At 43.8% G+C, this 17025-nt stretch overlaps 1 protein-coding gene across 2 annotated transcripts in view; it reads right to left on the reverse strand.

The window, feature by feature from the left end:
* The window catches only part of spegb (striated muscle enriched protein kinase b), a 60774-nt gene that overhangs the window by 36466 nt on the left and 7283 nt on the right, over positions 1-17025 (reverse strand). The window lies entirely within an intron of this gene.

The following is a 17025-nucleotide window of genomic DNA, read 5'->3' on the forward strand; positions in this document are numbered from 1 at the left end:
CGTCATGACTCAGACCAAACATTGGAGTACCATACATTCTACTGATGCAGACTCTTTGGATATAACTGAGAGAGGAGGAGGAGAGGGCCAGCTAGACTTCCATCAGAGAGTATATATATATATACACCTTGCAAAAATGATTACGTATGAGCTGGCCTGACCTACATAGCAACAGTGTGACCTTTAACATGTAATAGGGAATGAGAATGGAGGGTGGTGAGTGTGAGAAATAATGGAACTATTTTCAGTTCCAAAAAGACTTTGTGAACCAGGGAATAGCAAACCAGCTAAACATGCTCATAAATAATCTTGTGGAGCGGATATTGGGATAGGTTGGGTACTGGTGGCTCAGATGTGAGCAAGCCGAGAGAACAAAAGAGAACCATTACCATAACTTTGTTTCCTGCAGGAGCGGAAAACTTCGCTTCCATAGTGGCAGTGGGGAGAGGCAAACAGGGAGAGCACCGTTACTATAGAAACCAATCCCATTCCAACTTTGTCATTCAGTTATCCCCATACACCCTCACTCCTTCACCCCCAACGACTGCCACAAAACCTGCTGACTCGACAAAAAAACTGCTAGTGTGATCCAGTTATTTGTTTCATCTGTGATTTAGTGGACTGTATAAGCTATCGCCATACCATATGCCATGCTTGCCATCTGCATCTCAATAGGGATTTTATTGTGCCCAATTTCTCACAATAATATGTAGGCATTCAGAGGAAAAAAACATTTTGCCGTGAATTATTGCATCATTAACTGTCGAGAGACTGTTAAGTCTGCCAGATCATTTATAGCCAATCGCAAGGATTCTGATTTGAGTCATTATCTCATTATCGTGTAATTATCATAGATATTTTTCACCAGACTGAAACACTTGATGTTTGATATTAAGCTTGCTGCCAGATTGAGGATGCCACTCAATCTGCCACAAATCTCCCCCTCACTGCAGCAAATCACCCACTCTAAATCGTTCTTGTTCTATCTTTTCTATCCCGTCCTTTGATATTCTAGTATCATGCCTTTCTTGTTGAGTTTATTGAGCTAATAAATTGCTAATCCTTGCAAAAATTAAACAAAAAAAGCTTCACTCCGACAGATAGCAAATGTGGCATTATGATATGATACCAAACCTACTCAACTGCAATCTCACTGAGAAAAATGCTATGCCTATGATGACTGTTTGCTGAAATGAGACAAGAGTAAGGCTTTCGTAATGGCAAAAAGTATGACTAAATAATGAATTCATCAGTCAGTTAAATTATAAATAAGAAAACACTTTATCATAAAATGCTACAATAGCCTTGGTTTAATCTTCCATCAAATAACAGAGAATAATTTGTCCCCATGCTATATCAACATAATTTATTATATTTTAATGGATGTTACATCTACATTCACAAACAAAGAGACAACAAGTACACAACCACCATCACAAACACTGTTGAAAGAAAATCAAAGATAAAACAAACAAACAAAATGAATACAACAATTGAAATCAAATGAAAGACCAATCTACAGAAAAACACTGTATGGCCAATAGGATGCACATGATTCTTATTCAGAACAGCAACAGTAACCTCTAACTAAGAAGACCTGGGACATTGGCAATGCATGCCTTCTGCAGCTTTAAGCAACAGTGAGCTATGCTTTAAATTCCGCACCTCTGTTAAGTGCAAAAATCCATTTTGAGTCAGGCGTTCAGCCGTGACGAGCTCCCTGCAGAGAGTTCTGGTTCTAATTGTTCCCGCCTCACAGAGTCTAGCACCGCCTCACAGACACAAGGGCCATCACAGCAAGCCTTGTGGTTTATGCTCAATAACGCCCCGCTGCCAGGTTTAAGCTCCATAAGGTTTGTGTTTTGTTTTAGAAGGCTGGTCTCAGCATCCCTGGGACTACAGATCAACCTCCAGGGCATCTGGCAATGCTATCTACTCATTTCGTTGTTGTGTGTTTTTTTAATGTGATGCAAAGTTCAAGAACTCATCCTTAATCCTATGGACCACACATGACAATGGCTAGCACACTGAGTAGGATATTTTTTTTAGTAATAACCTGTTATCTATAAAACCAAACACACCATGGGTAAACCGTCCAAATGTTCGGTTTGAATGTCCGGTTTTCTGCAAGGAGAGAGAGAACATGTTGGTGTATTTTATCATACAACATACCACTGACAATTAATATGAGATAGAAAGCTTATAAAACAAGTGCATGCTTGGCCAGAGCAAACAAATTATTTCAAACCACCAACACATGCTTTCAACTCCAAAGGTCAAAACAATATTTATAACCAGTGATGACTAACACAGAAATCATAATACAATCACATTGCCACTGCAGCACAAGAAGCAAGTTAGACACGCCTCATAAGTCATTTGTGTTGCAAATGCCCCACTTGCAAAGATTTGATTATGAGTTCCTGAGGTAGACCTGGTATTGTGATAATGCAGTTAATACAGTCTTACATACACGTAAATACATGTAGATGTGCTCTTCTAGAGCCTTGGTAAGCAGTTTTGGATCTACCCCTTCCACACCCATGGATGCAGACTTAAAAGACTTTTAAATTGTTCAGAGGTGCCATTTAAGGTGGCTGATACCTGTCAATCCCCAGGGAAATTTCAACCCAGTTCCTCTGACCCATTTTGAACCGCAGCCGCCACTACGGTTAGACAGAACAGTGGCGGATGCAAAGAATGTGTTTCAGGAGGCCAGTGGGGCACATGAAGCCTTGCAGGAGTTGGATGTCTTGATGTGTTGCACAATTCTGGAAAAACCCTTGGCCTTGTTCACAGATTCAGTGTGCTTGGCAGTATTCTGTCATTGCAATTTAAAGAAGCAATGCACTCATGCCTGGTTAAAAAGCGTTGCCACCTAAATGTTTAACTGCTGACAAAATACTGTATACTCTTGGTGTTCCGTTGGTGTTCCTACAGAGGAATGACTGCTTAATGTGATGTCTAAGAAAAATACCCCTCTCCCCTCTCACAGGCATTATTGGAAAGACACTGAGGCAGATCTGCTCTGACTGCCTGCAGGCCTATCCCTACTCTTCTCCAATGCACATGCATGTGATAAATGAGCCAAAAAGACGTGGTCGTGGGGTGGGTGGCAGGGGGAGGAGGGGGGGAGGAGGGGGAGTGAAGACAGGGCCGGTCCGTCTGCCCACTGTTGTTCCTAGTCCATTAGGTGCAAGGAGAAATGTAATCCTAATGGCTGGGGCACTGGGGCGGTTTCCCCTCTCCAAAACGTCACAGACATGGTCTTACCAATTAGTTATGGGCGAATATCTGTGAGGGGATTTTTTTTCGGAATGAGAAGGATGAGAAGAGTATATGGGAATCTTTGGGAGTGTCGGTGAGGAGGAAATGAAGCCTGGAGATAGGGAATGGCAATTACTGCCTTGCTGATTCAATCCATTTGTCAGGACGTCGCTGGTGCTGTTGTAGTTGTATTCTCCAATAGCCAGCATTTATGGGCCCTGACAGACACTGAATTATTTACTGGCAAGCGTTCATTTTGGCTTTGACCTCCTTTGTTCGGGAAACAAAGCCAGGAATGAATGGTCTATACCTACATGATGAGAGGCACTAGCAATATAATCTGAGATATTAAAAGAAGAATATTGCAAACGGTGATTGCATGTTTTGGCAGTATCTGGACCGGCATTATACAATTAAACTGTGTAATGAAATGTATGCCAATGTCAGCTTAAATCCTGCAAATCATGCATGCACACTACACAAACTCATGAGGTAGGCTCAGGACAAAAGTACTGATGATATAAACTACAAGGAATATGCAGCCGTTTCAAATGGCCCTCAGTAAATGGCATTTTGTAACACTATGATTCAAACAGCATAAAACACCGCACATATCTCCTAAAAACCAGTCACAAAGCCAGACTTAGATTCCTTATACTTAAAGATTCCACCTGGTAGGCTTGACGGGTAATGACACATTTGGCACCTCAGTCATGGGCAGAGTATGACGTTAGTGCCAGGGTTCGGGTCAAGAGAACGAATGGGTGGGGGTGGGTGGGTGTCGTTAACACTCACTCTGCTGTCCCAGGACATTCTGAGACCTCCTGGGTGGAGGGGCAGGCGAGAGCAGTGAGCTGCCCAGGCAAGCTCCTGTTACATTTTCCAGTGCGACACTCTACAGGCGTGACCCTGCCAAATGTTGACCGGGTCCTGCAGTACTCCTGCACAGAGCACGCCACCAGGGGAGGATCTCAGGAAGGCCATCTGCACCGCCAAACACCAGGAAAAAAGCTCCACTTAATGGGTTAGGCATTAGTGAGCATTAGTGCTCATTTTCAGCGTGTGTCCCTCGAGAGTGAGTTTTCATATGGTAGTTGCCAATACAATTTAGTGGCAGTAATTCTGCGAAATAACTCAAATATTTGGTCCTTCAGTTGATCTTGAATTTGGTTCGAAAAAGGGGATTTATTTGAAGGAAATGCGAATGCTATACATACTATAGAATTGGAGAATTGGAGAGTTGGCATTGCTTAAACTCATATTAAATATGAGGTACTGAAAGCAGTGAGTGTTCAGTCCCAACACCATTCAGAGTTAGTTACACCTAGCCTAGTCACTGCCTGACAGTAGTGAGTAATGATCCATGGTGAAGGCAACCTTTTTCTCCAGCCTGTCCAGACCCTCCATAATGATAACTTTTCTGGGGGGTGTTGATCAGCACCTTGGAGAGCTCCAGAAATTGCCTTGCCGTGGCAACTCACTGAGCCGCTACATCACCCTCTTCGACAAGTCATCCCGGCCCCAGGTCACACTGTCAAATCACGTCTTTGTCAGGTTCCAGAAAAAGAGTGTTTTGTGGGTATGGCCTGCCGCTATCTAATCTGGGTTGCGTCTCCCGCTCTGCTCTCTTTCAACCACTCCACTTCATCAAAGCGCCAGCAAATAGACACACAAGTGCTTCGGCCTCAGCTGCTGCTGGTGTTCCATCTGCCATTAGTCTGCCACGGCCAGTCCAGCCCCACTATCGCAGGGAACAAAAGCTTGTCAACAGCACATTGTGTTTACTGATGAGCTGTATCTGTTAGACAGAATGGGACCTGCCATGGGCTTTGATAACCTGATGCCTAAGCTCTGCCGACACTTATTTATGTTTATGGTTACAACCAACTGATCCAGTACGCTTATGAATCTAATAACGAATCACTAAACTGTTCTTCCTGTTTTTTTCTTCTAACCGATTTTCTGCAAAGAATAAATTGAGCTGCTTATCGAGAAATTTCATTCAAACCTTGTCTCGTTGGTCTCGTAAATGACACTTAGGTTATGACTTTTCATTTAACTACACTTTTTCAAATATTTAAGATAAACAAGTAAAAATGTCCCATTGAAATGAATGGTGGAATCAGACTTGAACATTCTGTCAACAGTCAACTGTCACTGCGGCAGTCTCTGCCTTTGTCTCTCTCTCCTTCCTATACTATATCAACAATCTATCTATCTATCTATCTATCTATGTCTTTATTTATTTATTTATGTCTATCTTAATATCTATATCAACTTCTCCATTGCTTTCTTATTTTTTGTCTAAACTCTCTCTTTTTCACTCACTTTCTCCTTTCCCCTCTCTCTCTCTCTCTTTCTATCTACCTTTGTACATTTCTTTAGTTCTTTGTCTATCTCTACCCATCTCAACTGCTCTCAGTTGGATTTGCCTTTATCGACCCAGTGCCACTGCCCTCCCCCACCTCTCTTTAATGTTTTTCCAACCTTAACCTTTTACTTTATATTTGTTTTATATTTAATTGTATTGTATTTATTTTATTTTTATCTATTGAACTGATTCAGTCTAGACAACTGCGCTCACAAGGTTTTGCCCTTTTGTAACTCACTCTCTCTCTCTCTCTCTCTCTCTCTCTCTCTCTCTCTCTCTCTCTCTCTCTCTCTCTCTCTCTTTGTCTGCATACATAACATATCTTTCCAATATTTTACTTTCTATTAATTTGTATTTATTTTAAAACTATTGACATGAGCATAAATCAGATCAAGTCAATGAATGGTTGTGTAAAATATGCTTTTTCCAATACAGTTAGTTGGGTTTAAACGAAGGCAGTGTTGTATTAGCGTCATCCACCTGTTAGAAGGAGATGGTTCTGTTTGCGTCGGTCTCTCTCTCCTTCCCAGATCTCTGCCCTCCTCCTGCATGTCTCCCACTGCAGACAGAGATCCAATTATCCCCCTCTATCACCCATCCCCCCTCCTTCACTCGCACTTTTATCTCCTCTTCAATTCGCTCTCCTCTCCAAGGAAGACAAAACAGGAGATGATGCCCTGTGCCAACACGTCATACATACAAACACTATTCTGTATTGAGGGCAGGCTGCAACACATTTCCCTTTTAATGAAGGTGAACATCACAAATCATGTTTTTGATTTGAAATGAGTAGTCTAAGAAACTATTCCTAATATAAAAGAACAAGGGGTGCACTAAACCATTTCTTTTTCATTATAGCCATGGGCTGTCTTCAAGACCAAAATCAATAATTCAATTTCAAAACATTCACAACATGTATATTGCTACAAAATTGGCTGGGAAACAGATTCCACCCCACTAAGCAGCTCTTAAAGATGATTCACTGCAAGCCCATTAAATAAAAAAAGACAGCTTCAACAGCCAAAATCTTTGAATCAGCATCATTGGGAAAAGGGGTTTGCTGCCACAAGCACTTTTGCTTTATTACACATAGGCAGAATTGCCGACATGCTGATATACCATATGTTTCTATCCTTCAGAGAGATAGAAATACAAACAGCAAACCATCTCTAACATCCACACATTTCACTGTAGCTTATGGGTTAAATAGGGGTTATGTTGTGTTCACATCAAACTTCTTTATGTTACAAGCCTCGTAGAAAATAATAACAATAAGAACATTGGGGGATCACCCCGCAGGGCATCCCTTCTTTCCTCTATGGCATGCATAGCACAAGCTACACAGGAGAAAAGGACTGACACACATTACAATCATGGATATGATGAGTATTTAGGGTCAACTTGTTATGCCATGCAGAGCAAACAGAGCAATTAGCCATATCCGCCAGAGTCTTTTGTTCACAGGCTCAGGGTGGGGCATGGCATAGCTTTGCATCATCTTTAGAACAGACAAAACAATAATACATTTTTTTTTTTTTAAAAAGAACAAATCTGACTCAGGCAAAATGCTAATTTACAAACCCACATTGAGCTGACATTGATTTAAGCCTTAGTAAATGAGGAACGACAAGGAAACAACAATAAAAGTTTAAAAGTGGTTACTGACCTGAAAGCGCTTTTTGGACCAGATTTTCTTCATGGCTGCAAGAAATCCCGGTCTTTTGCTGGGCTGAAGAGGGATGGACTTGACGTCTTCCAAAATCAGGGAGTTGGTGGTCACACCTGCTGATGACCTGTGCTCCCCCTCCAGAACATGACCAGAGTCGCTCCTAAGATTCAGTTTGGAAACCGGAGGCGGAATACTGGAGGAGTGGCACGTCTACTGACGTGTACTTAACTACACACTACACTCTTCCTCTGCGAGCCTCAGTACCAGTTAAAAAAGATCTAGAAGTCATCTAACACCACAACATTATCCAGCCGCATGTGTTGGTACGCTGGAGAAGGTTTTCCACGTGCCGTGCGAGAGTTGATTCTTGAGGTGAGGGGATGTCGGCTCTGACACACTTTCTCAGCAGGTGACACACATTTGCCGCCTCACGGACCCTGAGCACGCCCCAGAGTTTCTGCTCGAGCGGCGCATCGATGCCGAGTCTGAAAAGACAACCTGGCGGCGGAGGCAGCAGCCACAGGACGTGAAACAGGAAAAAAAGCCCCCAATAGGAGTGCAGTATAATCAACTCAGTAGGAGCCGGCTTAGACAATAGCAGCCAGCGGTGGCGAGAGAGAGAGAGAGAGAGAGAGAGAGAGAGAGAGAGAGAGAGAGAGAGAGAGAGAGAGAAGGGGAGTGTGTGTGTGTGTGTGTGTGTGTGTGTGTGTGTGTGCGTGTTTGTGTGTGCGCGTCTCTGTGCGCGTGTGTGTGTGTATGTGTGTGTGTGGTGGGGGTAGGGGGAGATGGAGGGGGTGAATGGGGGTAGGAAAGAGTGCGCTTTCCCTGCTTCAATTCCTCCTGAGAGTAAGCGAGCGAGAAAGAGAGATGGAGTGAGTCAGACCTCCAGAGAGCTGTGCTGGAGGATGCAGCCTGGCAAGACCCCCTGTTTCTAGTGCTTTGTTGTATTTTTTCCCTCTTCTCTCTCTTTTCTTCTTCTCATGCTCTTCCTTTTACTGTCTTCTCACTTATGTTATCCCTCCCTTTTTCTCTCTCTGTGGCTACCAAGCACTTTCTTCTCCCTGTCTTATACACACAAGTGCATTTTTCCTCTCTGTCTTGCTCTCTCTCTCTCTCTCTCTTTACCTTTTGCTCCCTGTCTATCTCTCATTCGTTCCGAGACTCTGGTGCTGTCGATAGAGAGGCTAGGCAGCCACAGTGAGGGAGCCTCCTAACCCAGAGCTGAGCATTATATATTCAAGATCAATGCCTGTGACGTCAGGTCAGCCGCCAGTCGATGTCGCCTTTTTTCGCTAAGTAACAAACAGCCATTTGCACATTCTAGCACAGCTTGCTTGCTTTGATTCCCCCTCCCTCTTTTATTCCCAACCTCCTTCTCTCTCTCGCTCTCTCTCTCTCTCTCACACACACACACACACACTTTTGATCCCCCTACATCCCCAGTCAACTCTCTTTGTAAGCATCCTGAAGCAAATGGATTTTTACATCATCATTTCTACTTCATTCCCCGGCACAAGTTGCCAAGCATTCACGAGAGACGACTATCTATTTTGCATCAATTTAAATTGTGCTATTTGCACAGACAACCATCTCCCGATGCTAAATCCCAAATCAGACAGGAGGCACATTATTCCAGTTCATGATGCAAAGGGACCTCAGAGACAAATGTGCTCATGCATCCCTTCCAACTAAACTCTTGAGATGAAGTCGCATAAGAACACACAAGCAATCTCTCAGTTCACAGGGCACAGAAGGAGAACAGTGCTCGCTGGGATACACTCGAGCTGACATTCAGCATTGGTTCCTGGCTCAATTTACTGCTCTGTCAAACGAATCTCCATCTTTCATGCTGGAACGCATCATGTCACTGAGACGGATGCTTTTTGAGGCAGAACAAAGACCTGGGGGCAAGGCGGGGTTGGAGGGGGTCAAGTTGGGTTGGGTGACAGTGGTGATGAGTGTCTGTGTGTGTGTGGGTGGGGGGGATTTTTCTGGAACGTGCACTCATTCATTTTCATCAACTGCTGCCATACACCTCACACACACACACACACACACACACACACACACCTGCTCACACATAAACACACACACGCACACACACACACCTACTCACACACAAACACACACACACACGCACAGACACAATTTGTCTCCCCTGTAATTATTGGCTTGCTGCTTGCTCTCTTGCCTCAATGCATCACTGAGCACACCTGTGTCTCAGCAGCACAACACAATCACACACACACACACACACACACACACACACACACACACACACACACACACACGCTCACACACATGCTCACACACTTCGGGAATTAACAATCACGCCAGTGAGAGGTGCCAGCCAGCCTCCCTTCGGTGCTGTTCGGTTGGGCGAGAGAGGCGTCCCACACCCCACTGTTTTGCCTCTGTCCCGCTGTGTCAGGTCGTCATTGCTTATGAGAAATATCAGGAGGGCTGCATTTGTATGGAGTCAATGCACATATTTTGTAAGAAAAACAATTGCTGCTACAATACAGTTACAGTTTATCGTGTCAGCAACTGATAGAGTAGTTTTTATTAGCTGACAGTGATAGTAATTCCTGAGGGATATAATAATGTTATCACATTGACCAAAACACATTGATTCTAGCAATTCCGTCAATTGATTGAGACTTAAAATTCGGAAGGCATTGGCCAGGCGACAAATGTGGATAAAGGATGTCTCTGACTGGCATTATGTGATAAAGCTGTTCTCCGATGGTAACCAAATGCCATTATGAACAATTTCTTTTACGGATTGCCACATTCAGTCAATTCCTACACAGGTCCTTCCCCCTGACACACCTCCTTACCACAATCTTTCTCCCTGTCTGTCTCTCACTCTACCTCTCTTTCTCTCTCCGTCTCCTTCTCTCCATCCATCCCTGACAGACAGCGATCGATACGCGAGTGGCCGGCACAGCACTCCCCTCGCGTGCTGCCGGGGAGTCATCGATCCAGCCCTGCAGCAATCCAAACACTCAGTGCTATCCCACCAAGTGGCCGCCGCCGAACATCAGCAGGGCCAGCAAACTGCACCGTGTCTTTTCATTTTTTTTTGTATCTACTCTCCCTCTCCCTTCATCTGTCACTCTATCTCTCTCTTTCTCACACTTCTTTTTTTTCCCCTCGTCATACCTGTCTGGCATATCAAACGGTCACTGGAGCAGCTCTGCTTTCCACCAAGATGTAGTTCAGTAGGTGGGCGAGTCACAGTGAGTTCATTCACATCCTGATCTTGGCTCTAAAACAGAGTACAGTTCCAGTCTGGCTAATTAAGCCGACATATTCATATGACAACGCATGGAAATAAGGCTATACAGAGGGGGAATGTAATTCTGTTAAGCCATCAAACTACAGAGGTGAAACATACAAAACTCATATAGCCTAATGCACTTATGGTGAGGTTGGATGCGCAGATGTTTATAAGGTTGTTTTATTAAACGACACAAAGTCTGGGGATAGGCTATTGCTTCCTGATCGCATTTGCATCTGATTTGCTTTGAGGATGAGTCACAGCTTTGGTGCAGAATGCCGTTTTTAAATAATGAAAAAAAGAAGGGAAAAGCAACTGTCATTCATCCACTCTCGCTCCCTCTAATCTCCCCAAAAGTTTCCGCGATTGGGGAGTTGAGATAGTCGCCACAGGGGCTTTGAGGGACATAATGGCTTCCGATCTTAATGCAAACTACACAGACACACACACACAAACACACACACACACACACACACACACACGCAAAAACACACAAACACACCACCGTCATTGTCGAATTAATGGTCGGAGTGATTAAGCCCAAGCGGGGGGCAACACAAGTCATCATGGCCCTGGAGGAAGGCCCTACAGTGAGGGGTCCATAGAGCTCCAGCAACAGCACCATCACCATCATCAGCAGGGCTCCACGACTCCACAGTATTGCTGCATCAGCTGGATCAGCAGGTCGCCTGTGTCACCCCCCACCACCCCCACCATCACCACCATCACCACCACCTGGTCTGGGGGGAGCTGTCTAATGAAATGTGTAGCAATTGCTGCACAGCTCGGAGCATGGTGTAATAACCAAAACGACTCCATTTAACAGGGGCAGCGGACATAAATCCCACGACCCAGGCACTTTAGAGATGTAGGGTTGTGTGTGTACAAATTATCTAGTGTGTGTGTGTGTGGGTGGGTGCATATGTCTGCAAATGTGAGTATCAATAACATCTGACCAGTTCTAGCCTGCTGCCTATCTACAGTAAGCCAACTTCAAAGTAGGGAAAGGCAGAAGGCACAGTACAGAGAGCATCACACAGACACACACACACACACAAACACACTCATACAAACACACACACACACACACACACACACACACACACACACACACACACACACAGGCAACCTTTTCAGTGTGCGGGGGCCCAGCTGACAGAGATTTAGATAAAAGACTCTTTGAGGAGCAGAGTAATTTGCCTCATGTCGTGCGGCACAGGCAGGTAAAATGGTGGGTGGCGGACTAAAGTCTCACAATGTTTTCGAGATGTCTGTCTGGGTAACCAACATTAGAAAGACGACTGCCGGCGACACTAGGAGTAAATTGGCCCTTTAACTGCAGAGATTGAAAATTGCAACCATACAGTGTTTTATCACCACACCGTAAAAATGATGAACGCATGTCCTTAAAGGTGTTTTCAAATTTGTAAACAAGCATGGTACAAAATGTAACACATTCAATTTAACTAAAAAGAAATGCAAACGAAACCTGCAGTGATAGTAATCAAACATACAGTGAAAGTCTACGAAGACGAATTCTTTTAAGTTCTTCATGTACTCGACAGAATGGAGATGTTTAAATCTTAGTCATCTCTTACAGTAAGGTTAGCAGTGGATCTATTGGGCTGAGTGCAAGGAAAAGAGTGTGAACAAAATGTCCATTGGGAGAAAGCTGCCCTTTTGGTGCAAGCAAACATGTCAGTAATCATGGCCCGTTAACGGCCAGAGGCGGGTCCGCCTGTCAGACCTAATAGGAAAACCAGTTGAAAATGATAGACTTCACACACATACATAATCTACTTGCCCCTCTGATAATAACACAAGGCAGAACATTCGCAGCATCAAATCTACCCAACTGGTAGGAGAGCATCAATCAACGTCCATGCTGGGATACGGAGCCTTTCCTCTGAGGGCAGAAATGCACAACACATCATGGAACTGTGCCCCTGTGCCACTGCATGTATGTCTACATTACTGTCAGTAGCAAGGATCCAGCCAGCAAGAAACAGACTCTGATATAAGGTTTCAGAGCAGAACACAAAGAAAGACACAATGCTGTTTGAGCTGTATCATAAATGAATGGGGTAGGATTCTAAGGAATAAATATTAATGCATTCACTACATTAGATAACATTTAGTGAGTCTTTCTACTTTTCTACTTTATGACGCTTGGGGCCTGATTTACTAACAGGATTGCGCCCATTTCTGGCGTAAAATAGCGGTCGTAAACATAAAACGGTATTTACTAAGGGGGCGCAGCGCATATTAACGCCTGTGGGTGTGAACAGGGCAGGGCCCGGAAACTTGGGTGGAAACCTGGGTGGAACGTGGGCATGGAGTGCAATTTAATGGGAGGAGAGAAGGTAAGTGCGCCTAATGATGTATTGCGTGGTATTTACTAAAACTGCCTGTCGAGCGCACGTCTCAATTTGCGGGATAATTCTCTGCCTCCTAAAAGCACGTCTTAACCAGGAAGAGCATTTTCCATTGAGTCTGAAAACGAAGATATTGCACCAGTTATAAGAGCAAGGCGAAGATATATACAGAGACAGCGCACAGAAATATTTTTTTCAACTCCTATAACACTTTTTTCAGTTAAGCGATCCACAAATCATTAGACGGTACAGGTTAACCAGCCACGCAATACTTCTGAACCAGATCAGAGACATCGAAGCCTCCAACCGGAGATCACATTCCATTCCATCAGTTGTTAAACTCAGGACAACATTACACATTTTGGCATCGGGTCATTTCAAACAGTTAAAGCATCAGCAGTTGTCATATCTCAGCCTTCACTCAGCCAAATATTCACCCAGGTACTCGACGCATTGCTACGGTGCGCTGGTCAATACATTTCCCCACTGCCATAGCTGAAATAAGAGACATCAAACAGGACTTTTTTTGAAATCGCAAACTTTCCGAACGTAATTGGAACCATTGCTTGCACCCACATGCAAACAGTCCCACCTTCAATCCACGAACACGTTAACCGAAACAGAAAGCACACATATTCAATGAATGTCCAGGTCATATGTGATGCCAACATGACCATTACTTACGTGGTAGTGGTCTGTCCATGACAGTTTTATCTTCCGGAATAGTGCCATCTATTGATGATTGAGCAACGGTGATTTTGGAGAGGCCTGACTACTTGGTAAATGTATTTGTTTCAGTGGGGATATATTGTAGTGAACCCATGTCCCAGAACGTATTAATCTCGCCATGTACACACCTATATTGTTATAATAGACAGTTTATGCATTAATGCCACCAATAGCATATTATTTATAATCGTGTTCTTTTAAACATCTCGCTGTAGGTGATGGCGGGCAAAACAACAATATAACCCACTGAATCAGGTTCAATGATTGAGCAAACGTGAACCAATATAGCTATCTCCTCTCCGCTGAACCATGTTTTTTTCTTCCTCGTATCTCCATGGTGGGCAGTAACTTGCAGGCAATTTCTCCCGTCTTTTAACGGTGCGCTAAATAATGATTGCCCAGGATCTGGCTTGATAAATATCACGGAAAATGCGGGGAAACACCGTGCGTTAATGTGCGCCTCACAAAGGCGCAGATTAAGCTGCGTTCGCAAATAAATCTTAGTAAATCAGGCTCTTTAAAGGGCGGAGTGAGCACACAGTGCCCAGCGCAGATGCGGTTTGATAAATAGCACGGAAAATGCGCAAAAACACTGTGCGTTAATTTGCGAACGCAGATTAAGCAGCGCTCGCATATTAGTAAATCAGGCCCTTGGTCTTTGTAAATAATATACAACAAGCCCATGTTGTCATGATGCTGCTCAGTAGAACCCTCCCGTAAGGACAGAAAACATTGTCTGTCCCCTCCTTGGTATGTGCTTTACGCTTTGCTCCCTCTCTCTCATTTTAATCTCCCTCTCGTTCTCTGTCTCTGTTACTCCTCTCATCCTCCCACTAAACCACTCCAAACTGGCTCTGGCTTTGCTCTTTCAGCCCACTCTGCTTCCCCCCTAAGCGTAATCACACTTGTTCGTCTGCCCCCTCTCTACCATGTCTGTCAGTGTAAGGATCATATTTCTGGAATTGGAAATTCCCCTTGCCTTTCTGGGGCTGAGTTTCTGATGTATAAGCTTTGTAGAGTAACAATTTGCAGTCACAGAGGAGCAGAGATTTGATTTTACCTGGGGAATGATTTTTTGGGACATATAAAAACTGTTTGTTGCTTCAATGTAACTGTAATGTTTATAGATGATGCACAATCCACCAGTTCTAAAGTTACATATATTTTTCTCACATGGGGAATTTTCATAACAGAAAACCTTATATATATCTCAATGGTGACTCAGAAGTTCCTGCTGACCAGGGCACTATCTGCAGGACTGTGACAGAAACCTTCCAATTAGATTTTCCTGGAGCCACCGCTGACAAAAAGGGCAACAATAATAACATTATGAAATAGGTTTGTTAGCTTGCCATCCAATCATTTTCCACTTGTCCAGCACATCAAATGAAGGATGACGGCGTCTTGGCTTTGGCTAGGCGACTGATAAATTACATTTTCTCAATCAGTTCTTCTGTGATAGATTCACAGAAGATTCCAGAAGATTCACTCAATAGGCATTTATATTTTGAAACACCCTGTATTGCCACATTTTACTTATATTAAATATTCAAGGGACACTGCTTCATTTTGTTCACATTGTTTTGATTTTTTACAATGAACAAAAATGCAATAATATGGTGGCCAAATCACACAAGACCTTCTTGCAAAAGCTTTAAGTTCTTTAACACCCATACTTCAGTCAGTGGAGGGTAGAAGATACGTGTAACATGTACTCTCACTTACTTTCGATAATTAGAGGAAAGTAGGATACACTGGGCTGTGTGCTGTGGTAGGACAAGATATAGACCCTGCTGAAATAGGAAATGTGCCTGTAAAGAGTAATCCTGATGGGGGACAGAGAGGGGTGCTGGTGTCGCCCAGTAAACCACAACCAAAATGGGCGCTCATGCAGGGGCTTAATTTAACCCAGCATGTAATGCGCTGCCAGCCCACCTCAATCAAAACAGACCTACAGGGGTGACATGAGAGTGAACCACCATTACAGGGGATCAGGTCTGTAACAGGAGGCCAGACTCAGGTCTAATAGGAGCTTGTTTAGTTACCCATATTTAATTACTCATAAAGCAACAGTTACTTGCTATAATGTCTCAAACATTTCAAATAATAGTAGTATTTTTCTTATTGACCAAACGATAGAGGAATATAATGAAATAGTCAACAACAATGCAAAACACAAGAGAAAGAACCTAAGGGAGCAACAACAGTGATATTTTTTTCACTGGAATTGAATGCTTAATAGCTAAGCAGTATTAAGATGGGATCTCTCTCCTCAGGGATCAACGCTGCCTCTGAATCTACTTCAATAAACATACTGAGTGGTGTGAAGCCAATGCTCAGCACCTGATTATCGATTAACAGCAATGCAATACTAAGAGCTATTTTCATGATAGCATCAAGGTCAGCATGCAAAAGAACTGTACATTTATGCTACTGCTGTGCCAAGATTGTGTTCTGAAATGGTGTAAGAGAAATGCTAGATGCAACTTTAGCATTGAAATCAAATCAAATCAAACTTTATTTATATGGTGCATTTCATACCAGGAGGTAACACAATGCGCTTCACAGAAGGAAATGGGGGGGGGGGTAACCAACACTTGTATGAGACACAGATTTTCCAGAAGGATGACAAAACCATATTATGTAAATGCAAACATATTACAAAGCATGCACATACACATGTACAGCAGATCAACTACAAACCACTGAGAACAGATAAATATTACAGAGAATGATAGGCGAGATTAAAGAGGTTTGTCTTAAGTGCACGCTTCAAGGTTTCCACCGTTTCAGTCTTAGGTCTTCTGGCAGAGTATTCCAAAGGCTGGGAGCATAGAAACTCAAAGCTGCCTCTCCATATCTCTTTGTCCTGGCCTTTGAAATTTAGCATGCTCACTGCTCCACCTGAACACAATCATGAGAGGAGAGGCTATAAAGGCCAACTTTAACAGACCTCTCTTGTGGACGGAGCTAATGAAATCAGCCTGTTGTTTTGCACATTTTCAGGTGTGATTTAGCCGGGCAGCGGGACTGGGTGAAAGGAAACATTTGTGGTCCTCACATGGTCCTAAATTAGGCCTCAGCAGCAGCACATGACTGCGCTGTACCGACCAAACTCTGTGGGAGCTGAGCCACAGTGCTGTGCGGCCTGTTTACCCTGCCTCTGAGCGGCAGTAGCAACTGCGCCGAGGGGGAAATCCCACCAGGCTTGAGCATCTCTACGTGAAGCGTGCAACACATGAGGTGAACTGTTAACGAGCAGGGGCCATCTGCCCACGTGGTGTAGGTACCGTGGGGCCAGCATGGCTGTGATGGCCTCTTAGCCTTCAGG

The sequence above is a fragment of the Sprattus sprattus genome (assembly GCF_963457725.1).
Source record: "Sprattus sprattus genome assembly, chromosome: 5".
NCBI lineage: Eukaryota > Metazoa > Chordata > Actinopteri > Clupeiformes > Clupeidae > Sprattus > Sprattus sprattus.